The sequence below is a fragment of the Lissotriton vulgaris genome, chromosome 8, assembly GCF_964263255.1.
Source record: "Lissotriton vulgaris chromosome 8, aLisVul1.2, whole genome shotgun sequence".
NCBI classification, from domain to species: domain Eukaryota; kingdom Metazoa; phylum Chordata; class Amphibia; order Caudata; family Salamandridae; genus Lissotriton; species Lissotriton vulgaris.
The window spans coordinates 453,687,825-453,715,759 of record NC_141696.1 but is presented as its reverse complement, the minus strand read 5'-3'; the positions used below and the strand labels follow the sequence as shown (position 1 = coordinate 453,715,759).

The 27,935-nt window shown below is 41.1% G+C and overlaps 1 long non-coding RNA gene across 1 annotated transcript; it reads left to right on the top strand.

Annotated features, from left to right (window-relative positions):
• The first annotated feature begins 172 nt into the window (after positions 1–172).
• On the top strand, positions 173–25,036 carry LOC147697171 (uncharacterized). The gene is made up of 4 exons (XR_015299143.1): positions 173–271; positions 2,737–2,802; positions 14,053–14,118; positions 24,996–25,036. It is a non-coding gene; the product is annotated as an uncharacterized LOC147697171 (long non-coding RNA).
• Positions 25,037–27,935: the final 2,899 nt, after the last annotated feature.

Sequence of the window (27,935 nt, the reverse complement as noted above, 5' to 3'; positions counted from 1 at the left end):
TGAAACACAGGATAGAGCTTTTAAAGATGCGTTTGATAAATTAACAAAGCATATATCTAATAGCTTAACTATTAACAGCAGGTCCAAAGGTGCTAAGGAGATAAGGTGGCTCGACGGTACATGTTCTAGGGCTTGCAGGAATTTAATCCTTGCCCTTAAGCAATGCCAAAAGGAGGATTTGGTGGTTAGGACCTGCAGGAGGGCCTACAAATGTGCAATCCAACAGAGGAAAAAGGCCATTCGGGCCCAGGCATTAGAGGCCTTTGATCAGGTAAGCGCGCTGACAGTCATTTAAAGTTCAGGGGAGCGGTCAATAGTTCTTTTTTTTCAGATACATTAAACCCGAGAATAGTTGGCACTTTAGAATCCGAAAGATGTATTTTTCCTTTTGAAGGGATGTATAGTGGTGATGATGCAAGAGGGTCTGACGTATAGTGGGATTTTGCACAAATACTGTCCCATTGCATTTTAATATTTAAGATGTACACAAAGCTATCTTGGCCACAGACGGGGGAATGCGCTGGGTCTGAATGGGGTCCTGGCAGATCTGTATAGAGCAGACCCCATGACCTGGGCCAGGACAATGACATGAGTATTTATTGCAGCCTGTTCTTTTGACCCGCCTACTTCCTGGTCAATGGGTATTAGTATACCTATTTTTAAAAAGGGTTTGAGGAACAATATAGTGCACTATTGACCAATTTTGCTCTTAGTGCGAGCTGAAAAAATGATGAGGAAAGTGGTCCTGGTACGGATAACCTTCTGGCTAGATAAGTTCAAGATCATGTAAGAGCTACAGTACAGTTTTAGACAGGGAAAAGGGATGCTAGATCAGTGCATTATCCTATATTTGGTGGTGTGGAAATACACGATAGCCAAGAAGTGATCCTTGCATATTTATTTATGGATCTAACATCGGCATTCAACCGTTTTAATAGATCCAAGTTATGGTTGATTCTTCTGAAACTGGGTCTGGAGATAGACCTACTGACTTTTTTATATTTTGCCCACATCGACACAAGGCCACAGTGAGATATAATGAGGATGGTTCTGTGTCAGCATCATAGGATGTCAAGAGAGGATTCAGGCAGGGGTGTTTTCTTGCTCTACTGATGCTCATGCTGAATATCAACAAGCTAGGGGACGTTCTCTCGGCAACTAGTAAAGAAATACCGAAAACTGACTCCAAACCTATTCCCCTACTTCCGTATGTAGATGATGCAGTTTTGTTTGCGAAGACAGGTGTAGGTCTTCAACAAATTTTTGAAGTTTTTATAGATTTCATGGACTCGCTCAACCTTGCAACCAATTTTTCTAAATCTCATAACATGCACTAAGAGTACTGTAGGTGGAAGGTCTACTGCAGGGGGTAGAATTAACTAAAGTTTCAGCCTGTTCTTATTTAGGTGTGCTGTTTGAGGAGAATGAATCTTGGGTTGTACAAAGAGCACACAAGAAGAACGTCTTGACAAGGGCAGTAGTGTCTACCATGGACTTTGCAAAAAGACTCGGGGAAAAAGCCTGCACCTGCAATCATAAAGGTGTTTCAGAAAAAAGTATTCCTATTGCCACCTATGGCTGTGATGTGTGTGGGTATGAGAAAAGGAAAGACTTTCAGGTAGTGGAAAGTACATTTTAGTGTAGGCTCCTTGCTGTCCCAGTGCACCCCAGCCTTTATACTGCATGAAGAGCTTGGCTCAGGATACATTTCTGATCACATTGCAGTTGTGCCTTTAGTGAGCTAGTTTAGAATTTTTACTTTTCCAATTTCCACTCTGAATCATCTTTTTATAGGGGACTGTATGGCTCTCGAGGGGGCTATCCGTATCTCATGGTTCACCTATATATCATAGCAGAAGAGATAGCTTGGCTGTTCGGATTTGTACACTAACCCTAGACCTTTAAGACCAACTGAAATCTGGAACACTAAGCATCTGCTTCTGCACCGGTGTCAGGGGGACAGGGAGGGCAAGGGAGGGCAGAAAAACTGCTAAGCCCACTGTGAGAAATTACTTCACAATTAGTAAAAGCTCACAGGTGCACCCCTACTTGTCTCTTGTCAATAATGCTCATTACCACATTTTGATAAGATTCAGATTGAATATTATTCACTGGTACGTTGCCTTTCCAAAAGGCTTTGTGAAGCATGAGGATTCAATGCCTTGTCCATTTGACAACGTTTCTGATCAGGACACTTTGCACTTACCCTTTTTCTGTGAATTTTATCTCTCTTTCTGGAAAAAATATATTCTCCGCTCTTGAGAAAAGGTCATTTTGTTCAAGTAAGGCGAGCATTTTTATATATAAAGTTTTTCTTCCCCCATGGACCCATCGTCTTACGTGGGGTTGCAAGTTTTTTATCAAGAGCTACATGAATTAGGAGAAAGATGCTTTCGGTCTAGCTGGTTTTTTCCACTTTATTTGATACATTTTATAAGCTAAATTGTCATTGTATTTGCTTTTAATAATGAGTCATATTGTTTTTTTGTAAACATGGTTTCTGGAAAATATAAATGGCCAAATCGTACCCTCTATGTTTCTGTAGTCCTTTTACACTGTGTTTTTATAACTGAGTTTTGTTTTTATTTTGTACTTTTATGGTTTCTATTGGCCGGATACAGAGTTCTAAGGTTTTATTGTTCTCCAATTATTTTCTCCAGAATTTCACACAGGTTTTAACCAAAGTTAGGAAAGTCCAATTGTCTCAATGTCTTTTATGTCCTTTCTTTCCTTTAGGGTCAGTCCTGGTGACACCTCCAGCCCACATCCAAGATTCTATCCGAACAACAAAGAAACCCAAGGGTAAGTCCCGTCTCCTTTACCCTACTGAATAAAGATAGACTAATCACCAAGCAATAAGTCACCTGTCATCCTGTACTTTCTTGACAAATAAAACAAAGAAGGGGGGTGGTTTTGCGCTTCATTAAAACAAGTACTAATTTGATAAGTCAGGAAAAAAGAATTAAAGAAAGTAGAATATCTCTTAGGTACAAAAAAACTGCTTCCCTTACAAACATGAAATGTTTTTGGTGAGGGAAGAAGAGAAAGAGGGAAAAAAGAGTTTTAAAATGTGAGGAACTGGGGAAAGGTTAGGTTCTTCTGCCCTTCCTACTTCCCCAAATCCAGCGCATACCTGGCAAAGACACATTTCTCTGGAAACGTCGTGGGGCATCTAGTCATTTGGCAGGCTTTGCCCTAGTCTTCCACTCTGTGTGTAAGTCAGGGACGCCAATTCCAAGAAGTCTTCTTTTCACAGCTGTTACCAGGGTTGGGATTTGATATCTGGCTTCCAGCAGCTACAGGGTATGTATGGCTGAAAACCCTTGGTCCTTCTTCTTTACCAACTTCGAGAAAGTAAGTCGGTGGGTCTAAGCTCCTTGCTTCCTCGGGAATTCTCGATCACCATGGTCCTCACTTCCGGATCCATTTCTTCTTCTTTTTCCGCTGGTTCTAGATGATGGTCCTTAAAATGACTGCTTTTTCCCTGATTGGCTCCAATGGGTTCTCTTTACCGAAATTATCCGCTTCAACTGATATTATCATTTCCTCTTCCGGTGTGGTCCAAAAATTTGCAGGTAGGCTGTGGAGGAATTTAAGTGGGTTCAGGTAAGTGTGTCCCATTTCGAACCTCCCAGAGAATGTTACTTTCTACTTCATTTACCAGCCTTTAAAAATTGGCTTGGGCTCCTTGTAGCCCAAACGGTAAAACAGTAATTTCAAGAAGACCGTCTGGGGTAGGAAACGCATTCTTTCCTGAACTTCATTTTTAGAGGTAACTGCCAATGCCTTTTTGTCAAATCTAAATGGGTGATGTATTTAGCCTTTCCTCTCTTCTCAAGGAGTTCTTTCCTGGTCACTGTGGGCTGGAGGCCTGCAGCCCCAGTGTCTCTTGTGGCATTGGCCCCACACCACACTGCGGCCCCATGCCTTGAGGGGCATATCAGCTGTGCTCAGGCTCCTTTGGATGTCTGTAATTTCCTGGTCACTGGGAGTAGGAGGAGTGCAACCCCCAGAGTCTCTTGCGGCATTGGTGTCACATCATGCTGCACACAACACGGCTTGATAGGCATATCAGCTGTGTGCGTGACACTCCTGGCTCGTACCAGGTTAGTCCCTGGGCAAAGACCTGGCCAAGAGCGGGCCCATCTGTGCCTGTCAGATGAAACAGAGGCTGGGCTGGGTCATGTCTCTATTCTTTATGTAAGGATCAAGGTATTGTTTCTTTTCTTCCTCATATACTTTATGGATACCTGGCCTGATCTCTTATACCTTGCAGCAAGGTGTAGCTCCCTGTTGGCCATCTTAGGTAAGCCGAGCAAGTGATATGCCTCCATTGGTCTGTTTTTTCATTCCTATATGAACCACTTTCGGGGGCAGACCATCTACCATTTAGTTAACGTAAGACTCTATGGCCTATTGTGAGGCTGTATATATTCATCATTTTCTTTTGATATCCTAACTTTTACCATAGGCATCCACAAATTAGGCAAGTAGAAATTAGCTGCCTCAGCTACTGTAGGGGACACTGCTACTACTATAGACTCCATTTTAATTAGGGCAGCTAATGTAATCTCTAAAGAGATAGCCCTGACCGAGAAGAGTCTTACCCTGGAAGTGGATAAGACTAGCCAGGATTTGTTGTCATGAGACAATCATGATAATAATGAGGCAGAAAGCACAATATCTTGTTCCGGCTCCTAGACGGTGCCAACATTACCTACTATGGCCACTAACCTAAAGGCGGACAGTTAATGGCAGATTCAGATGGGAAGAAGACTAAAGAGATAAGAATGACACGGTCCCATTTGCAGAACAGTCTTCCTCAACTGTCAAAACAGATATGGAGAATTCTTTAGACATCTTACTCCCCAGGCAGGAATCTTTGTTTTACGTGCTGACAGCCTTCATTTTGTCATTGCTGGAAGGCATTGAATTAAACCTGGAGTCTTTCTCTTTGCTTGCATCTGGGACTCACATTTACAACATTAAGCCTGCACCTGTGGGGACCAGCTCTGCAGATGGCACATACATGCTGGATTGAATAGTACCGGTGCTCCTAGGTACATATATTGTAACTTAAATCGGGTGAATCATTTGGATAAGTATTTGACCCAGAGTGAGAGTCAAAGGTCTAGAAATATTCACGCCACTAATGAACCAGATACTATCATTCAGGAGGATCATGTGCCAGGAAGATCATCATTAAAGGGGACTCAAATTCATTCATCTATATACACACACACTGCCAATGTCCAGAGTAGGACTTTTTTCTTCCTTAGAGCTGCCCCCTGAATCAGCACCCTTGGTGGCAATTTGACTAGGAGTTCCCCCAATCAGCCAAATAACTCAAGAATCTACATTGGACCTCATACACAAGGACACCCATTTGTGCGACAGAAATTAAGCAAATGGACAATTTTTTTCTCCCCACATTATTATGGCTACTAGAGTAGGTTGGGTGGGCCTTCGGTTGAGGAAAGATGTGTCAGGGGACAGTGTAGTAGTCAATATAAGACATCCTACATAAGTTAAAGCTCTTGTCGAGACTATTTTTATGCAAGTCTCATAAACATCAATTAAGGTTGTCCCCTTCAATACTTTTATCCAACTAACTTTGTCCATCATGATTGCCCCAGAAACCCCATCCTAAGGCCAGCTATGGTAGCCCAGGATGATACTGGTACATTTGCACTACCCTTAACCAATAGATTTGATCCCCTTTTAGACCACAATGGGCTAGATGGTAACAAATGACTACCATTTGCTAGAGTTGAGTTGCTGGATCCCAGGCCTGAGTGCCAGATAGGTAATACTTTCTCCGGTCTTCTTAAAACAACTACCGTTACTCCAGGTTCTTCTTGTATGATGATTTTGTCCTGGAATATAGATGGACTTAGGTCCAAAAGGGATGATGTATTATGGTAGATGGTAATCGTTTGTTGTCATCTAATTGCTATGCAGGAAACATAGGATACGACTGAGAATTATTATTGGACAGTTTAACTGCATTTTTTAAACGCACAACTCCGTTTATACTGTGTAATCTAAGGCAGGCCTCCTTTTACCGGTCTCACTCCAACTCACTTGTAACACCAGAATTGTAGAGCGTCAATCAGCCCATCTGTTAGCAGAAGAGCTGTCATGAATTAATCCTACTCCTCTGCTAGTATAACATTTTTCTAATCATTATTGCAGATATTCTGCCATTGAACACTGATTAGCACTGGAGACGTTTCTCTAACAATATATAAAGAGGAAACATTCCCTATAGGAGGCCTCAATTTAGGTGATTTTTACACACCTTTTGTCATTTGGTTTGTATTTCTGTGATGGGTTATGTGGATGCCCTACCTCTGGCTTCCCACTTTGAACATGCGAAATCCGGCCATCTTTTAGTACAGGTCTTTGCCGCAAACAATTTGCTTTGTCTAGAGCAGATGGTAATGGATATATCCATACCCACCTTCATAGGCCAGGGGTTCCTCCAGTAATATTGATTTCATAATAATCTCTGTACCATTAGCCTCCGCAGTTCACAAGCTGACTGTCTCTTGGTCCATGTGTAATAATCAATGTTGAGGGAAAAAGAAGCTATGATCCATTCAGCTTCCAGAGGTTACAATAATAATCAGGGGGAGAATGGACCACTTGTCCTTTGAAATCAGGGTCTTTGTTGGATTAGAGCCACAAAAAAAAACCCTCATAAAATGTACAGAGGCCATTGGCGGTTTATCTTGATTCTCAGCCTTGGTGTAACATTACAGCATCATCATAGGGTTCTTAGATTGTCTGCATGCTGTCCCCCACCCAGAGGTAGACCCACTGATTTTCGAGTAGTGTTCAGAGATATAAGAACAGTGAAAAAGGTAAATGTGCTCAGGTGCTGTGTATTGAAATTCTCTACATCCCTATTGCGCAAAAATCTATTCTTAAGAAGGTGATGTGAGAAAGTAAAAACAAATTAAGTGCAATAGTAGACCCAGTGATCAGTCCACCGCACTATTGGGTCGACATGTTTCAGCCTTCTTGAAATTCTAACGGCTTTCTTCAGGACCGAGGTTCTTAGGTGACGTATTGCAGCTGATAATTATAGTGTTTAACTTACCACCAACATTGTTAATTCAGAACCGTAGTATCTGGAATTACAAAAAAGAAAGATAAGATATAATGATATCTTAGTTCTTGCATAGGTACCCTATATATCCAAGGTAATCAGTTTGTACCACTAATGAATTGATAATGCTGTTGCATTTTATTATGCATGTTAATCAAAATAACTTTTTTAATACACCTTATTAGTTTCAGTTAGGACGGTATGCTAGATAGCAGAGCTTATTTAAAATGAGAGAATATGACAGATTGTTTAGTGGTATATGCAAACGTGTATTGTTGTGCATTATCGAGTCTAGTTAACCTTAAAGAGAGATTAATCTAGTAGGATAATTTACATTCAGCATGTGGCGTGCATTAGTTACTTGCTGTAGTGTGCGCCTTCTCGGGTTCAGCTCCATTAAGTAAAACTGAGTTTTGACCCAGAGGGCGGCCATACTATTGCAGAAACAAGTTTGTTGCGCTCAACACTTCTGTACGTACGGACGGAAGTGTGATTATCGAGTGCAAGCAGTTTCTATTTTCAGTCATATAGGTTTCATGCAGTTAACAAAGTATTAGTTGTGCAGAAAGAATGTACATTATGAGTTAGCGATGACAAATAGATGTTTATCTTTATCATATGCTATTACTTCTTTCTTCAGGATGCCGCAGAGCTGTAAAGACCTTGCTCTGAAATAAGCAAGATTTGTAAATTCATAGATCTTACCTTAGTTGCTTTCCACTGGGTGATTTAAGTCAACAGCTTACCGAATCTGACAAGTCACTGATTTGTTCTAGGTCTGCGCGGAGTCCCGATAGACGAGGGGAGGAGTAGATGGTACATTTACATAGAGATGTCTACGGACAGGGTAGTAGGACATAAGCGCCCATGTTGGTTGGAAGCTTTTTGGTTGGCATTTTTAATGATTAGTCTATTTAAAGCAATGTGACCGCTCGAACGGTCTAAATGAGAGCTTGTGTATAAAGAACACATTGATTCCTCAAAGGTCACTACATAATTACAAGGATGATATTAAATTCATTCATTGATGTATATTGAAGGGAGTAACCTAATATTTCAGTTAAACACATGTTGATAACCAGGTGTATATTTTCTGGAACTGATTCTGTGTCGACTTGTCATAATACTTTGCTTGATTACTCGCTACATTTTTCACTTAATAATGTGTTGAAGACAGGGTATATATTCTCATGGAGCTAATTCTGTGTCAGCTTGTCATAACACTTCGTTTGATTGCGTGCTGGATGCAGCTAGTAGTGGCCAAGAGAATTGCTCATTGTTTTACAGGGTGTGCCATGGGATCGTGTCGTTCAGTCCCTCGATGTCAGTCTTCAAACAGTGAACCCAACGTTGTTCCATCTCAAAAAGGACACGTTCTGCATTATGGGTCTTGTTGTACAGAGTCTCCAGGACTACCCATGCTGCGGTCCCCCCGCCATAGTAATATGGCAGGGGTAATTGGGTGGCGGACGGAGTCGGATCACAGGCGGATCGCTACCGCCATGCAGTTGGTGGCGATCAGCCCGTGATCCAAATGGGTCCCCAAATCTATTCAATGACTCATCTTTGCTTATTAAAAAATCGCGTGGATTGTTCCATACCCTGGAGAATCTAAAACACCTTTAGTTCCTTGAAAGACATATAAACTCCCAGACCACCCTAAAGATGGAATATGTACTTTTTTGGTCCTGAAGAAGGTGATAATATTTTGGTTTCACCAAAAACGTACGTAGGCCAGTGACACGCATCTGAGAGCCCCACCAAAGAATCAACTCAAGAAAGGAACTATCTATAATCAAAGTGATGGACTTGTGTTTGTGTTTAAATTGTGGAACTTACTGACATGACAAGCAGAATTAGTGAGTAGGACTCTTGCTCAGATGTGTTTTTATTGTGAATTTGTTTGTGTGGTATGATAGTTGGTTGATAGTCAAGGATTGCCTTTTTCTAATTGAAAAAATAATGTGAATTTGTTTTATGTAATTTGTTTGCTAATATGAATCCAAAAAAAGTATGAAAATATAAAAAATTAATATATAGAAATATTGTTGATAAATGAACATAACCTAGAAGAAAGTTAATTTCTGTGTTTCTATGATGCCAGGTAAATATTTTGATTGGATTCACTACCCTTTGAGAAATCAGACAGGCTTGATAAGAGGCTGTTCTCTTTGTGTATCCATACCCACCTTCATAGGCAGGGGTTACACCAGTATTTTTGATTTCATAATGATGTCTGCACCATTAGCCTCCGCAGTTCACAAGCTGACTGACTCTTGGTCCAGCCATAGCGATATGAATCCTCTAATGCTTGAATTGATTCACAGCATTGAAAAATATGCCGGGCAATGAACTAGTATTTCAAACTCTGTTAGTAGCTCTATATACCAAGTATGCAGGCTAAAATGAGCAACCAAAGATTTTTTTTGACAGCCGGTATGCAGAGTGTACAGATGAGATCCTGCTTTATTTGGATACTAGCAGCCCGTCCCGACGTTGTCCGGGTATGAATTGCTGCCGGCCAATAGTATATTGTTTTGTGGGATTTCATTTTGATAGCATTTCTTATCTGTGACAGGCCTGTGAAACGCTCCGATTCACAGTGCACTGCTGATGCACTTAAGAGTGCGCGTTCAGTAGTGTGTGAACTCGAGTTTCCCTACTTTATTTTTCCTAGCAATATCATATAGCGTGAACTCGACAACATGGCATGAGCACAATTTACATTACAGAAGAACACATTCATTTGCGATAGGCACGGCGATTTGCCTGGAATCACAGGATGTTGAGCTGATGCAAAGATTCGAACGTAGCTCCCCAGCTCTAAAGTTCGCAATTCTAGAACTTATGGCGGGAGGTGTGTCTATAAGTGTATGTCGGTGCTGGCTATCAATGAGAGAGACCTGTGCATTTTTCAAATGGGTGGTGAAAAAATATAAGTATGTTGCTGGAGATATGGGCCGCCGTGCCACCAATGTACTTACCGGGGAGGGTAAACACCCATTATTCCGCAACTTTCTTTCCCCATACCATCACTCCGCATACTTTCATTACAAAACTACCATGACTCCGCAATGCCTTTATAACACATGGCATTACATTTTATATGCTTTTACCACACATACATTTACAACGAAATTTGTTGTAAATGCATGAATGGTAAAAGCACGTTTTTTAAAAATGTTTGGATAAGGTAAGTATGGGTATAGGGGTATATGTTTTGGGGTACTGAGGTATACGTTTTCGGGTGTTTGGGTATTTTAAGGGTTCAGATATTGTTTTGGGTTATGGGGTACAAGGGTAGTTTTAGGGTTTAGGGATAGGTATTGGTTTTGGGGTACAGGTGTATTTTTAGGGTTCAGGGCTAGGTTAGGGTTTTGGGGTATAGGGGTATTTTTAGGGGTCAGAGGTAGGTTTGGGTTTTAAGGTACAGGTGTATTTTAAGGGTTCAGGGCTAAGTTTGGGTTTTGGGGTACAGGGGTATTTTTAGGGTTCAGGGATGCGTTTGGGTTTTGGGGTACAGGGGTATTTTAGGGTTATGGGGTAGGTTTGGGTTTTGGGGTACAGGGTTATTTTTAGGGTTTAGGGCTAGGTTTGGGTTTTGGGTACAGGGGTATATTTAGGGTTCAGGGGTAGGTTTGAGTTTTGGGGTACAGGGGTATTTTAAGGGTTCAGGGGTAGGTTTGGGTTTTGGGGTACAGTGGTATTTTTAGGGTTCAGGGCTAGGTTTGGGCTTTGGGGTACAGGGGTATTTTTAGAGTTCAGGGGTATGTTTGGGTTTTGAGGTACAGGGGCATTTATAGGGTTCAGGGATAGGTTTGGGTTTTGGGGTACAGGGTATATTTATAGGGTTAAGATGGGTTAGTGTTTTAAGGAGTAAGGGTGGGTATGATTATGGGGTGCAGGGGTACTTAAAGGGAGCTGGGTGGGATTAGCACACGATATGAGACATGGCATGAAGGGCGGAACGTACCACACGCCCCCAGAATCTGTCACGCCCCCAGCACACACCCACAGCACAACGCAGGCACGCCTACAAGGGATTACTTTGCTGGCACGTTTCTTTTACCTTTTAAATGTATATGGTGGGCGTCTGCATAGCCTATGTCCTTCTGCTGCAACTGCCCTTTTCAACGCTGTATTGGGTGTTGTGATTGGTGCTGTGGTTCCTGACATTACCCGCCTCAAAGGTTTGGGCTCTCTCTTTAATATATTAGTATGGATGGAAACACAGGATAGAGCTTTTAAAGATGATTTTGCTAAACTAACAAAGCATATATCTAATAGCTTAACTATTAACAGCAGGTCCAAAGGTGCTAAGGAGATAAGGAGGCTCGACGGTACATGTTCTAGGGCTTGCAGGAATTTAATCCATGCCCTTAAGCAATGCCAAAGGGAAGATTCAGTGGTTAGGACCTGCAGGAGGGCCTACAAATATGCAATCCAACAGAGGAAGAAGGCCATTATAGCCCAGACATTAGAGGCCTTTGATCAAGTAAACGTGCTGACAGTCATATAAAGTTCAGGGGAGCAGTCAATAGTTCTTTTTTTTCAGATACAGTAAACCTGAGAATAGTTGGCACTATAGCAGGTGAAAGATGTTTTTTCCATTTTGAAGGGATGCATAGTGGTGATGATGCAAGAGGGTCTGACGTATAGTGGGACTTTGCACAAATACTATCCCATTGCATTTTTATATTTAAGAGGTACCCAAAGCTATCTTGGCCAGAGACGGGGAATGCGCTGGGTCCAAATGGGGTCCTGGCAGATCTGTATAGAGCCGACCCCATGACCTGGGTCAGGACACTGACAAAAGTATTTATTGTGGCCTGTTCTTGTGACCCCCTTACTTCCTGGTCAATGGGTATTAATATACCTATTTTTAAAAAGGGATTGAGGAACAATATAGTGCACTATTGACCAATTTCGCTCTCGGTGCGGCTGAAAAAATTATGCGAAAGTGGTCCTGGTACGGATAACCTTCTGGCTAGATAAGTTTAAGATCTAGTAAGACCTACAGTACAGTTTTTGACAGAGCAAAGGGATGCTAAATCAGTGCATTATTCTATATTTGGTGGTGTTGAAATACACAATAACCAAGAAGTGATCCTTGCATATGTATTTATGGATCTAACATCGGCATTCAACCATTTTAATAGATCCAAGTTATGGTTGATTCTTCTGAAACTGGGTCTGGAGATAGACCTACTGATTTTTTATATTTTGCCCATAGCAACACAAAGGCCACAGTGAGATATAATGAGGATGGTTTTGTGTCAGCATCCTAGGATGTCAAGAGAGGAGTCAGGCAGGGGTATATTCTTGCTCTACTGATGCTCACACTGAATATCAACAAGCTAGGGGACATTCTCTCAGCAACTAGTAAAGACATCTCGACAAATGGCTCCAAACCTATTCCCCTACTTCCGTATATAGATGATGCAGTGTTGTTTGAGAGGACAGGTGTAGGTCTTCAACAACTTTTTTGACGATTTTATAGATTTTATGGACTCGCTCAATCTTGCAACCAATTTTTCTACATCTCATAACATGACAATCCGCACTAAGAAGACTGTAGGTGGAAGGTCTTCTGCAGGGGGAAAAATTAACTAAAGTTGCAACCTATTCCTTTTTAGTGTGCTGTTTGAGGAGAATGAATCTTGGGTTGCTCAAAGAGCACACAAGAAGAACGTCTTGACAAGGGCAGTGGTGTCTACCATGGACTTTGCAAAAAGACTCGGGAAAAAGCCTGCACCTGCAATCATAAAGGTGTATATAGAAAAATGTATCCCTATGGCCAACTATGGCTGTGATGTGTGTGGGTGTAAGAAAAGGAAAGACTTTCAGGTAGTGGAAAGTACATTTTGGTGTAGGCTCCTTGCTGTCCCAGTGTAACCCAGCCTTTACTCTGCATGTAGAGCTTTGCTCGGGATACATTTCTGATCACATTGCCGTTGTGCCTTTAGTGAGCTAGTTTAGAATTTCTACATTTCCAATTTCCACTCTGAATCATCTTTTTATAGCGGACTTTATGGCTCTCAAGGGGGCTATGCGTATCCCATGCTTAAGGTATATATCAGAGCAGATGAGATAGCTAGGCTGTTCAGATTTTTACACTAACCCTAGACCTTGAAGACCACTGACATCTGGAACACTAAGCCTCTGTTTCTGCACCCGTGGCAGGGAGACAGGGATGGCAAATAAACTGCGAAGTCCACTGTGAGAAAATACTTCACAATTAGTCCAAGCTCACAGGTGCACCCCTGCTTGTATCTTGTCAATAATGCTCATAACTGCTTTTTGATAAGAATCAGATTGAATCTCATTCACTGGTTAGTTGCCTTTCCAAAAGGCTTTGTGAAGCATGATGATTCAATGCCAATTCCATTTGACAACGTTTCTGATCAGGACGCTTTGCACTTAACCTTTTTCTGTGAATTATATCTCTCTTTCTGGAAAAAATATATTCCTCCGCTCTTGAGAACAGGTCATTTTGCTCAAGTAAGGCCAGCATTTTTATACCTATAAAATTTGTCTTAACCCATGGATCCATCGTCTTTCCTGGGGTTGCAAGTTTTTTCTCATGAGCTACAAGAATTAGGAGAAATATGCTTGCTGTCTAGCTGGACTTGCACTTTATCTGATACATTTTATAAGCTAAATTGTCATTGTATTTGCTTTTAATAATGAGTCATATTGTTTTTTGTAAATATAAATGGCCAATTTGTACCCTCTATGTATCAGTAGTCCTTTTACACTGTGTTATTATAACTGCCTTTTGTTTTTATTTTGTGCTTTTATGGCATCTATTGGCCGAATACAGAGTTCTAAGGTTTTATTGTCACCCAATTATTTTCTCTAGAATTTCACACAGGTTTTAACTAAAGTTAGGAAAGTGCAATTGTCTTAATGTCTGTTATGTCCTTTCTTTCCTTTAGGGCCAGTCTCAGTGACACCTCCAGCCCGCATCCAAGATTCTCTCCGAACAACAAAGAAACCCAAGGGTAAGTGACGTCTCCTTTACCCTATTGAATAAGGATAGGAAGTCAGGAAAAAGAATTAAAGAAAGAAGAGTCCCTTGTAGGTACAAAAAAACTGCTTCCCTCAAAAACATGACATGTTTTTGGTGCAAGAAGAAGAGAAAGAGGGAATAAAGAATTTGAAAATGTGAGGAACTTGTGAAAGGTTAGGTTCTTCTGCCCTCCAGTGTTCCCCAAATCCAGCGCATACCTGTCCAAGACATATTTCGCCGGAAACAACGTGGGACAACTTGTCATTTGGCAGGCTTTGCCCTAGACTTCCACTCTGTGTGTAACTCAGGGACGCCAATTCCAAGAAGTTGCCCGTCTTCTTTTCACTGCTGTTACCAGGGCTGGGATTTGCTATCTGCCGTCCAGCAGCTACAGGGTATGTATGGCTGAAAACCCTGGGTTCTTCTTCTCTGCCAACTTCGACAAAGTAAGTAGGTGGGTCTCAGCTCCTTGCGTCCTTGGGAACTCTCGATCACCATGGTCCTCACTTTCGGATTCATTTCTTCTTCTTTGTCCGCCGGTTCTAGATGATAGCCCTTAAAATGACCGCTTTGTTCCCTGATTGGCTCCAATGGGTTCTCTTTACCGAAATCATCTGGCTCAACTGATGTTATAATTTCCTCTTCCGGTGTGGTCGAAAAATGTCCGGTAGGCTGTGGAGGAATTTAAGTGGGTTCAGGTAAGTATGTCTCATTTCGAACCTCTGAGAGAATGTTACTTTCTCCTTCATTTATCAGCCTCTAAAAATTGGCTGGGGCTCCTTTTAGTCCAAACGGTAAAACAGTAATTTCAAGAAGACCGTCTGGGGTGGGAAACGTGTTTTTTCCTGAACTTCTTTTTTAGAGGTAACTGCCAATGCCATTTTGTCAAATCTAAATGTGTGATGTATTTAGCCTCTCCTCACTTCTCACTTGGTCACTGGGTGCTGGAGGCCTGCAACACCAGTGTCTCTTCTGGCATTGGCCCCACACCACACTGCCGCACCATGCCTTGAGGGGCATATCAGCTGTGCTCAGGCTCCTTTGGATGTCTGTAATTTCCTGGTCACTAGGAGTAGTAGGATTGAAACCCCCAGAGTCTCTTGCGGCATTGGTGTCACCCCATGCTGTACGCAACATGGCTTGATAGTGATCCAGCGCTCCTACTAAAATTCTGCCTAAATGATGTCACTATCTATCACCAAACTTACCAATCAATACCAAGCCCATAGAAATAATAGAGCAGCTGAATCATGAGGCAAATGGATCTGATATGTTGTTATTTAAACTATCTATAATAAACATGACCAGCTTGTCATTTTAAAAAGTTTCTTAATATCTCAAATTGCATAACTTTATTAGCTCTTTTTTAAAATCAAACATTTAATTTTATTAAATCAGTTTAATTCATTAATCATTGGTTCAATGATCCAGAAGTTCAACATTGCATAAAATGATGAATTGAAGAAAACATTAACCCTATTCCCTAAGTTAGCTTTCTGACCTGCAAAGGAAAATAAAATCAATAAACAGTTGAATGCTTACAATCCAATGGGAAATCGGACAGCACTTCACCCTCAGGAAACAGTCAGCCCCGTTCCCTTCAAGAGGCTCAATTTTTATATCATTTTTGCTCGCTAATCTAACTCAATGTAATTCTTTAAACAAACTTCAGCACCCTGATTGGTTATTGACTGTCAGACCACCAAAACCACCTCTTCCAGGCTATGAACGTCACCGCATTATTGTTCATTGACATGAGGTGACAACGACTTCCGAGCGTTTTGCAACATTTTAAAAGTTGCTTCTCCGACTTCCACCAAGGCTCGGCAAAATCATCCCTGTCATTTCCTCGGCCTTGTAAAAAGAACATCCAGAGCAGTTCGTGAATAAGTCTCTTTTGTTAGAGCCACAGTCTTTTCAAAGGTGAAGCAAAAACAAATGGAAAATTTCCAAGATGACTGCACTTGGCTCCAACTCTGCTCACAAACAGGCCGACCAACTTTTCTTCAGAATCAGACTAGGCCTCAAAGCACTCACGGGCTAGTATTTAAACAAACATAAAAGAGTGATTAATTCAGGTAAAACAAACCCTTCTGTACCCACCCGACCATTGCTAAAGATTTAATTAACCCATTAATAAATGACATCTAGCAGAAGCAACAAATAAAGCAACACATAAAATATCTACCATTCTTCGTATAATCCAGCTTTAAGTTTCTGAAAGAGTAAAAAGATGATTAAATGATACACAGACAAACAAACACAACATAGGACAAACATGTAAGCACATATAAAAAGCACATGCCATGAATAATCAGCCGCATATTAATAGTGACAAAGACAAAAGGTCAAACATGACAAACAAAACAATATTAATCACATGTTACAAAACAGACTCGCAAATGCAACAAGAGCACATGTTATTATTTCCAGCGTGTTTGTGTGTGATGCAATCTTAATCTAGGTGGGATTAATAAAACATATCATGCAACAAATCATTAATAAATTAGTTCATGTTATGGGAAAATTGAATTCACGAGTCAGAATAAAATATTTTCTGAAGCTCGCTTCATCAATAGGCATATCAGCTGTGTGTCTGGCTCGCACCTGGGTTAGTGCCTGGGCAAAGACCTGGCCAAGAGCAGGCCCATCTGTGCCTGTCAGATCAGACAGAGGCTGGGCTGGGCCATGTATCTATTCTCTATGCAAGGATCAAGATATTGTTTCTTTTCTTCCTTGTATACTTTATTGATACCTTGCCTGATCTCTTATACCATGCATCAAGGTGTAGCTCCCTGTTGGCCATCTTAGGTAAGCCGAGCAAATGATTTGCCTCCATTGGGCTGTTATTTGATTCCTATATAAACCACTTTCAGGAGCTGACCATCAACCATTTAGATAACATAAGACTTTATGGCCTTTTGTGAGGCTGTATATATTCATAATTTTCTTCTGATATCCTAACTTTTACCATAGGCATCCAAAGATTAGGTAAGTAGAAATGAACGACTGCAGCTACAGTGGGGGACACTGCTACTACTATAGACTCAATTTTAATTAGGGAAGCTAATGTAATCTCTAAAGAGATAGACCTGACAGAGAAGAGGCTTTCCCTGGAAATGGATAAGTCTAGCCAGGATTTGTTGTCATGAGACAATCATGACAATTATGAAAGCAAAAAGCGCAATATCTTGTTCCAGCTCCTGAACGGTGCCAACATTACCTACTATGGCCACTAACCTCAAGGCGGACAGTTAATGGCAGATTCAGATGGCCCCCCCCATAAAAAAGAAGACTAAAGAGAAAAGAATGACACAGTCCCAATTGCAGAACAAGTCTTCCTCAGCTACTAAAACAGATACGGAGAATTCTTTAGACATGTTACTCCCCTGGCTGGAATCTTTGTTTAACGTGCTGAGAGCCAACTTTTTGTCGTGGCTGGAAGGCATTGAATTTAACCTGGAGTCTTTCTCTTTGCTTGCATCTGCGACCCACATTAATGACATTAACTCTACAGCTGTGGGGACCAGGTCTACAGATGGCACATACATGCTGGATTGAATAGTACCGGTGCTCCTTGGTACATATAATGTAACTTAAATCGGGTGAATCATTTGAATAAGTATTTGACCCAGAGTGAGAGCCAAAGGTCTGGAAATATTCACGCCACTAATGAACCAGATATTATTATTCAGGAGGATCATGTGCCACGAAGATCATCATTTAAGGGGACTCAAATTCATTCATTGATTATGAACACACACCCCCAATGCCTGAGTAGGACTTTTTTCTTCCTTAGAGCTGCACCCTGAATCAGCACCCTTGGTGGCAATTTGTCTAGGAGTTCCCCCAATCACCCAAATAACTCAAAAATATACATTGGATCTCATACACAAGGACACCCTTTTGTGTGACAGAAATTAAGCAAATGGACAATTTGTTTCTACCCACATTATTATGGCTACTAGGTAGGTTGGGTGGACCTTCAGTTGAGGAAAGATGTGGCAGGGGACTGTATAGTAGTCAATATAAGACATCCTGCACATGTTAAAGCTTTTGTTGAGACTATTTTTATGCAAGTCGCATAAACATCAATTAAGGTTGTCCCCTTCAATACTTTTATCTAACTAACTTTGTCCATCATGATTGCCCTAGAAACCCCATCCTAAGGCCAGCTAGTTTAGCCCAGGATGATACTGGTACGTTTGCACATCCATTAACCAATAGATTTGATCCCCTTTTAGACCATGATGGGCTAGATGGCAACAAATGACTACCATTGACTAGAGTTGAGTTGCTGGAACCCAGGCCTGTCTGCCAGATAGGTAATACTTTCTCCCCCCTTCTTAAACCAACTACCATTACTCCGGGTTCTTCTTGTATGAAGATTTTGTCCTGGAATATAGATGGACTTAGGTCCAAAAGAGATGATGTATTATGGCAGATGTTAATCATTAGTTGTCATTTAATTGCGATGCAGGAAACATAGGATACGACTGAGAATTATTATTGGACAGTTTAACTGCATTTTTTAAATGCACAGCTCCATTTATATTGTGTACATCTAAGGCAGGCCCCTTTTTACTGGTCTCACTCCAACTCACTCGTAACACCAGAATTATAGAGCGTCAATCAGCCCATCTGTTAGCAGAAGAGCTTTCATTAATTAATCCTCCTTCTCTGCTAGTATAACATTGGTATAATTATTATTGCAGAAATTCTGCCGTTGAACAATGAGTAGCACTGGAGAGGTTTCTCTAGCAATATATTAAGAGGAAACATTCCCTATAGGAGGCATCAATTTAGGTGACTGTAACACACATCTTTGTCATTTGGGTTGTATTTCTGTGATGGGTTATGCGGATGCCCTACCTCTGGCTTCCCACTTTGAACATACGAAATCAAGCCATCTTTTAGAACAGGTCTATGCCGCAAACAATTTGCTTTGTATAGAGCACATGGTAATGGATGTATCCATACCCACCTTCATAGGCAGGAGTTCCTCCAGTATTATTGATTTCATTATAATCTCTGCACCATTAGCCTCCGCAGTTCACAAGCTGACTTTCTCTTGGTCCATGTGTAATATTCAATGTTGAGGGAAAAAGAAGCTATGATCCATTCAGCTTCCAGAAGTTACAGTAATAATCAAGGGGAGAATGGACCACTTGTCCTTTGAAATCAGGGTCTTTGTTGGATTAGAGCCACATAAAAAAACACCCATAAATCATACAGAGGCAAGTGGGTGTATATCTTGATTCTCAGCCGTGGTGTAACATTACAGCATCAGCATAGGGTTCTTAGATTGTTTGCATGCTGTCTTCCACCTGGAGGTAGACCCACTGATTTTCCAGTAGTGACCATAGATATAACAACAGTGAAAAATGTACATGTGCTCAGGTGCGGTGAATTAAATTTCTCTACATCACTATTGCACAAAAATCTATTCTTAAGAAGGTGATGTGAGAAAGTAAAAACAAATCAAGTGTAATAGTAGACCCAGTTACCAGTTCACCACACTATTGGGTCGACAAGTTTCAGCCTTCTTGTAAATTCTAACGGCTTTCTTCAGTATTGAGGTTCTTATGTGACTTATTGCAGCCCCTAATTATAGTGGTTAACTTACCACCAACATTGTTAATTCATAACTGTAGTATCTGGAATTATAAAAAGGAAAGATAAGATATAATCATATCTTAGTTCTTGCATAGGTACCCTATGTATCCAAGGTAATCAGTTTGTATCACTAATGAATTGATAATGCTGTTGCATGTTATTATGCATGTTAATCAAAATAACTTTTAGAATTAACCTTATTAGTCTCAGTTAGGACGGTGTGCTAGATAGCAGAGCTTATTTAAAAAGAGAGAATATGGCAGATTGTTGAGTGGTATATGCAAACATGTATTGTTGTGCATTATCGAGTCTAGTTAACCTTAAAGAGGGATTAAACTAGTAGGATAATTTACATTCAGCGCGTGACGTGCATTAGGTACTTGCTGTAGTATGCACCTTCTCGGGTTCAGCTCCATTAAGTAAAACTGAGTTTTGACCCGAGGGCGGCCATACTAATGCAGAAACAAGTTTGTTGCGTTTATCACTAAGGTGTCCGTATGGATGGAAGTGTGAATATTGAGTGCAAGCAGTTTCTATTTTCAGTCATATAGGTTTCATGCAGTTAACAAAGTATTAGTTGTGCAGAAAGAATCAACATTATGAGTTAGCGATGACAAATAGATGTTTATCTTTATCATATGCTATTACTTCATTCTTCAGGATGCCGCAGAGCGGTAAAGACCTTGTTCTGAAATAGGCAAGATTTGTAAATTTATAGATCTTACCTTAGTTGCTAACCACTGGGTGATGAAAGTCAACAGCTGACCGAAACCGACAAGTCACTGATTTGTTCTAGCTCTGCGTGGCGTCCCAGTAGATGCGGGGCCGAGTAGATGGCCCATTTACATAGAGATGTCTATGTACAGGGTAGTAGGACTAAAGCGTCCATGTTGGTTGGCAGCTTTTTGGTTGGCATTTCGCAAGATTAGACTATTTTAAGCAACGTGACTGCTCGAACGGTCTAAATGAGAGCTTGTGTACAAAAAACAAATTGTTTCCTCAAAGGTCACCACATAATTACAAGGATGATATTAAATTCACTCATTGATGTCTATTGTAGGGAGCAACCTAATATTTCAGTTAAACACATGTTGATATTCAGGTGTATATTTTGTGGAACTGATTCTGTGTCGACTTGTCATAATACTTTGTTTGATTACGCGCTGGATTTTTCAGTTAATAACCTGTTAATGACAGGGTATATATTCGCATGGAGCTAATTCTGTGTCAGCTTGTCATAACACTTTGTTTGATTGCGTGCTGGATGCAGCTAGTAGTGGCCAAGAGACTTGCCCATGGTTTTACAGCGTGTGCCTTGGCATCGTGTCATTCAGTCCCTCAATGTCAGTCAGCGAACCCAACGTTGTTCCTTCTCAAAAAGGACACGTTCTGCATTATGGGTCTTGGTGTACAGAGTCTCCAGGACTACCTATGCCACGGTCCCCCCGCCATAGTAATATGGCGGGGGGAATTGGGTGGCGGACAGAGTCGGATCACATGCGGATCGCCACCGCCATGCGGGCTGTGACGATCAGCCTGTGATCCTAATCGGCCCCCAAATCTATTCAAGGACACATCTTTGCTTCTTAAAAAAACGTGTGGATTGCTCCATACCCTGGAGGATCTAAAACACCTTTACTTCCTTGAAAGACATATAAACCCCCAGACCCTCCTAAAGATGGAATATGCACTTTTCTGGTCCTGAAGAAGGTGATAATAATTTGGTTTCACTTAAACACAGTAGGCCAGTGACACGCATCTGAGAGCCCCACCCAAAAATCAAGGCAAGAAAATAACTATCTATAATCAAAGTGATGGACTTGTGTTTGTGTTTAAATTGTGGAACTTACTGACATGACAAACAGAACTGGCGAGTAGGACTCTTGCTCAGATGTGTTTATATTATGAATTTGTTTGTGTGGTATGATAGTTGGTATGTATGAGAGAAATGACAGGTGTGAATGGAAGAATGATGGAGTAATCTTTTGGGGATTACCAAAACACAAATCACTGGTTAGAAAAGTCAATGAATGCCTTTTTCTAATTGAAAAAACAATGTGAATTTTTTAATGTAATTTGTTTGCTAATATAAATCCAAAAAAAGTGTGAAAATATAAAAAATGTATATATAAAAATATTTTTGATAAATAAACATAACTTAAAAGAAAGTTAATTTCTGTGTTTCTATGATGCAAGGTACATATTTTGATTAGAGTCACTACCATTTGAGAAAGCAGACAGGCTTGATAAGAGGCTGTTCTCTTTGTGTATCCATACCCACCTTCAAAGGCAGGGGTTACTCAAGTAATATTGATTTCCTAATGATATCTGCACCATTAGCCTCCGTAGTTCACAAGCTGACTGACTCTTGGTCCAGCCATAGCGATCACAACCCTCTAATGATTGAATTGATTCACAGCATTGAAAAATATGGAGGGCAATGAAGTAGTATTTCAAACTCTGTTAGTAGCTCATTATACCAAGCATGCAGCTAAAATGAGCAACCAAAGAACTTTTTTTGACAGCCGGTATGCAGAGTGTGCAGATGAGATTCTGCTTTATTTGGATATGGAAACACAGGATAGAGATTTTAAAGATGCGTTTGATAAATTAACAAAGCATATATCTAACAGCTTTACTATTAACAGCAGGTCCAAAGGTGCTAAGCAGATAAGGTGGCTCGACGGTACATGTTCTATGGCTTAAGCAATGCCAAAGGGAAGATTCAGTGGTTAAGACCTGCAGGAGGGCCTACAAATGTGCAATCCAACAGAGGAAGAAGGCCATTAGGGCCCAGGCATTAGAGGCCTTTGATCAGGTAAGCGTGCTGACAGTCATTTAAAGTTCAGGGGAGAGGTCAATAGTTCTTTTTTTTCAGATACATTAAACCCGAGAATAGTTGGCACTATAGCAGCCAAAAGATGTATTTTACATTTTGAAGGGATGTATAGTGGTGATGATGCAAGAGGGTCTGACGTATAGTGGGATTTTGCACAAATACTGTCCCATTTCATTTTAATAGTTAAGAGGTACACAAAGAAATCTTGGCCACAGACGGGGGAATGCGCTGGGTCCGAATGGGGTCCTGGAAGATCGGTATAGAAACAGACCCCATGACCTGGGCCAGGACAATGACATGAGTATTTATTGCAGCCTGTTCTTGTGACCCGCCTACTTCCTGGTCAATGGGTATTAGTATACCTATTTTTAAAAAGGGTTTGAGGAACAATATAGTGCACTGTTGACCAATTTTGCTCTTAGTGCAGGCTGAAAAATTTATGGGGAAAGTGGTCCTGGTACGGATAACCTTCTGGCTAGATAAGTTCAAGATCATGTAAGACCTACAGTACAGTTTTAGACAGGGCAAAGGGATGCTAGATCAGTGCATTATACTATATTTGGTGATGTGGAAATACACAATAGCCAAGAAGTGATCCTTGCATATGTATTTATGGATGTAACATCGGCATTCAACCGTTTTAATAGATCCAAGTTATGGTTGATTCTTCTGAAACTGGGTCAGGAGATAGACCTACTGATTTTTTATATTTTGCCCATAGCAACACAAAGGCCACAGTGAGATATAATGAGGATGGTTCTGTGTCAGCATCCTAGGATGTCAAGAGAGGAGTCAGGCAGGGGTGTATTCTTGCTCTACTGATACTCATGCTGAATATCAACAAGCTAGGGGACGTTCTCTCGGCAATTAGTAAAGACATCCCGAAAACTGACTCCAAACCTATTCCCCTACTTCTGTATGTAGATGATGCAGTGTTGTTTGCAAGGACAAGTGTAGGTCTTCAACAACTTTTTGATGTTTTTATAGATTTTGTGGACTCGCTCAAACTTGCAACCAATTTTTCTAAATCTCATAACATGACAATCCGCACTAAGAGGACTGTAGATGGAAGGTCTACGGCAGGGGGTAGAATTAACTAAAGTTTCAACCTGTTCTTATTTAGGTGTGCTGTTTGAGGAGAATGAATCTTGGATTGCACAAAGAGCACACAAGAAGAACGTCTTGACAAGGGCAGTGGTGTCTACCATGGACTTTGCAAAAAGACTCGGGGAAAAAACCTGCACCTGCAATCATAAAGGTGTATAGAGAAAAATGCATCCCTATGGCCACCTATGGCTGTGATGTGTGTGGGTATAAGAACAAGAAAGGCTTGCAGGTAGTGGAAAGTACATTTTGGTGTAGGCTCCTTGCTGAAGAGCTTGGCTCAGGATACATTTCTGATACATTGCAGTTGGGCCTTTAGTGACCTAGTTTAGAAATTGTACTTTTCCAATTTCCACTCTGAATCATATTTTTATAGGGGACTGTATGGCTCTCGAGGGAGCTATGAGTATCCCATGGTTAACGTATATATCAGAGCAGATGAGATAGCTAGGCTGTTCGGATTTGTACACTAACCCTAGACCTTTAAGACCAACTGGCATCTGGAACACTAAGCATCTGTTTCTGCAATGGTGGCAGGGGGACAGGGAGGGCAAATAAACTGCTAAGCCCACTGTGAGAAATTACTTTACAATTAGTCCAAGCTCCCAGGTGCACCCCTACTTGTCTCTTGTCAATAATGCTCATAACCACTTTTTGATAAGATTCAGATTGAATCTTATTCACTGGTAAGTTGCCTTTCCAAAAGGCTTTGTGAAGCATGAGGATTCAATGCCACGTCCATTTGACAACGTTTCTGATCAGGACACTTTGCAGTTAACCTTTTTCTGTGAATTTTATCTCTCTTTCTGGAAAAAATATAATCCTCCGCTCTTGAGCACAGGTCATTTTGTTCAAGTAAGGTCAGCATTTTTATACCTATGAAGCTTATCTTCACCCATGGACCCATCGTCTTACCTGGGGTTGCAAGTTTTTTTATCATGAGCTACATGAATTAGGAGAAAGATGATTTCTGTCTAGCTGAATTTGCACTTAATATGATACATTTTATAAGGTAAATTGTCATTGTATTTGCTTTTAATAATGAGTCATATTGTTTTTTGTAAACATGATTTCAGGAAAATATAAATGGCCATATTGTACCCTCTAAGTTTCTGTAGTCCTTTTACACTGTTTTATTATAACTGCCTTTTGTTTTTAATTTGTGCTTTTATGGCTTATATTGGCCGAAGACAGAGTTCTAAGGTTTTATTGTCACCCAATTATTTTCTCCAGAATTTCAAACAGGTTTTAACAAAAGTTAGGAAAGTCCAATTGTCTAAATGTCTTTTATTGTCCTTTCTTTCCTTCAGGGTCAGTCCTGGTGACGCCTCCAGCCCACATCCAAGATTCTCTCCGAACAACAAAGAATCCCAAGGGTAAGTCACGTCTTCTTTACCCTATTTTTTTTTTCTTTTGTCCTCATTAGCCACTTCATCATTCCAAGAATTAACCGAATCCCAAGACAAATGTCCCTGCAAAGGTAGGAAACTAGAAAATAGCTCCATGTCTCCCAGGGGGGCAGACCAGATGTCTTAGCGAGAGGAAACCTCTGCACGATCTTACTCCATCCAAGCCTAAGACAGGCTGTCGGTCCACTATCTTTGTGGCATGGGGAGCCTCCCATTGGACCTGGAGTACTGGGCCTAATCATTGGACCCGGGGAAAAAAAAAAACGGGTTCTCTGACAACTTTATCTCCACTCAAGTAAATACCTCCAGAAACTCAGAATACGGGGACTACAAGCCCTTGCCATATCGACTTTAGATGTTGCATAAAGTGATGTCAACCACTCTGCGTGGGGCGGCGGATTGATATTGACCCAGTTTTTACAAATTTGTCTTCTTGCTAACAATATGGCATAGTATACAAATGACCTCTCTAGCCCCTTGATGTTATCGCTTAGCCCAAAAATAACTAAGGACCAGGAAAAAGAGATCGAGGTTTTAAGAATTGATTCAAGAGATGTCTTGACTTCTTGCCAGAAACTACTAATATTGGGACACTCCCAAAACATGTGGAGATCTGAGGCTGCTGGGAGGAGGCATTTGTTGCAGCACTTCCCTGTTTGGAACTTAGACAGTCTTTGGGGGGAGTAGTATGCACGGTGTAGTGTAAATAGTTGATTGCGCCTCAACCAGGCAGGTTTAAAGATTTTATACAGGAGGCTAAAAGATCTCGTCCATAATTACTCTGCCTGAACTTCTCCATTCCCTCCCCACAGATCTACCGGGAGGCTAAAGTCTCCATCTGCTTCCTCCATGATGTTCCAATAGAAAAAAGCAACTTCCTTACCTCCACTGACTTTCTCAACTACATTTTTCTCTAAGGAACTGTACTCTCCAAGTTTAACCTTTTTATTTGTTTGTTCTCGAAACCAACTTGACAGTTGTATATATATGAACCAGGATAATGGTGAGCTTATCCTATCTGAGAATGCCTCCCATTCTAGTAAAGATCCTCCTGCCACTAACTCTCCCCATCTTAATATCCCTGCCTCCAATAGCACAGTTGTAACACTCTCGATGTAATGCGGAGAGAGCCCTGGAAGATCCCAGATCGGTGCAAAATTAGAAAAGTATGCCAGCCCAACCTTAGATTTAATTTGAGTCCATTCTTTTAGGAGCAAGTGTAGAGTCTTTAGCCTCACTCTCTTAAAAAAATCTCTGGTGTCCAAATTTAAACAAAAAGCCGTCAAGTGGGAGATTAGAGCTCAATAGCATTGCCTTGAACATGCAACCATTTGAGTTATTTTGGTGGGTCTTTAGTAACATCCTAGAGTGGGACAAATGGAAGGCCCAAGCATAATATTCCAAGCCTGGCAGTGCAAGTCCCCCCTTCTTAACTTCGTTCATGCCAACCTGGTTGATTTAAAACTCCATATAAAAGAATTATTGTTTTGCTGGCATTTAAAAAGTTGCTTAGAATCAATTGTCAGCGGAATGGTGTTAAATATAAATGTGTATTTAGGAAGAATAGTCATTTTCACTAGGCTTGTTCTCCCTTAGATAGTAAGAGGGAGAAAGGACCATGCTTTCATCAGTGCCTTAGATTCGCGGAAAATCCGATCTAGGTTAATCTGGGCCAAGATGTTTATTTCATTTGTAATTCTAATTCCCAGATAGCGGATTGAAGTTGTCACAGGGAGTTGAAGGTTTGCGATATTCCAAGCCATAAGATCAGTTTTCCCAGCATTTATTTCGTAACCTGAAATCTTTCCAAATTCCTCAGCCCTTTTTATGACCATAGGAAATGCCTGGTCGGTGTCAGTTGTATATATAAGAATATTGTCCACATCCGCATACAACCTGACTTTTTTCTCCCAGCCAGAGAAAGAAAAAGGCGGAATGTTGATGTCATCTCCTAGGGTCTGAACAAAGGGTTCAACATAAATGTTGAACAGGAGGGGGGAGAGAGAGCACCCCTGTCTGGTCCCCCAACGGATTTCAAAAGGTTCTGTGCGGGTGCCATTAATCAAGAGGCTAGCTCTCGGGTCTTTGTACAGCAAGCTGATTACTCTACAAAATTTGGGACCAAATTGGAACTTTTCCATAACTGCAGCTAGATAGGCCCAATCAACCCTATCAAATGCCTTCGTTGCGTCAAGTGTCATAATCGCAAGAGGCAAGGCAAAGTTTGAGGCGATATCTTTTGGCCCGACCAGATCATAAGTTAGGTCGGCCAACTGGCGACGTCTAATAAAGCCCTTTTGGTCCTGATGGATGATCGTATCGATCTCGCTTCCCAGGCGTGCAGCCAAAATTGCTGCAAAGATCTTATAATCATTGTTAAGAAGCGAGATCGGACGATAAGATCCGCAGTCAACTGGATCCTTCCCTGATTTTGGAACTAGGGCAATATTTGCCTCGCCCCAAGAACTAGGCGGTGTCTCGCCCTTGATTAAGATGTTATTAAACAAGTTTGTTAAGATTGGAATGATAGTTGAGTCTAGTACTCTATACAATTCGCCGGGAATGCCGTCCGGCCCTGCAGCCTTCCCCTGCTTCAGTTGTTTAATAGCTCTTACGACTTCTGCCTCTGTTATCTCTTTATCCAGATGTTCACTCTGTCGCCCAGTCAACTTTGGGAGGCTCACCTTCTCCAACCACGTGTCGCTCTCCTCAGTATTTCCTCTGATTTCCTCTGTGTATATATTCTGAAAAAAGGCCCGAAAGGCTTCCCCTATTTCCAAATCTGCATTTCTATTAGTGGTTTCGCCCTCTACCCTCACTTCTTAATATAGTTTCTAGCCT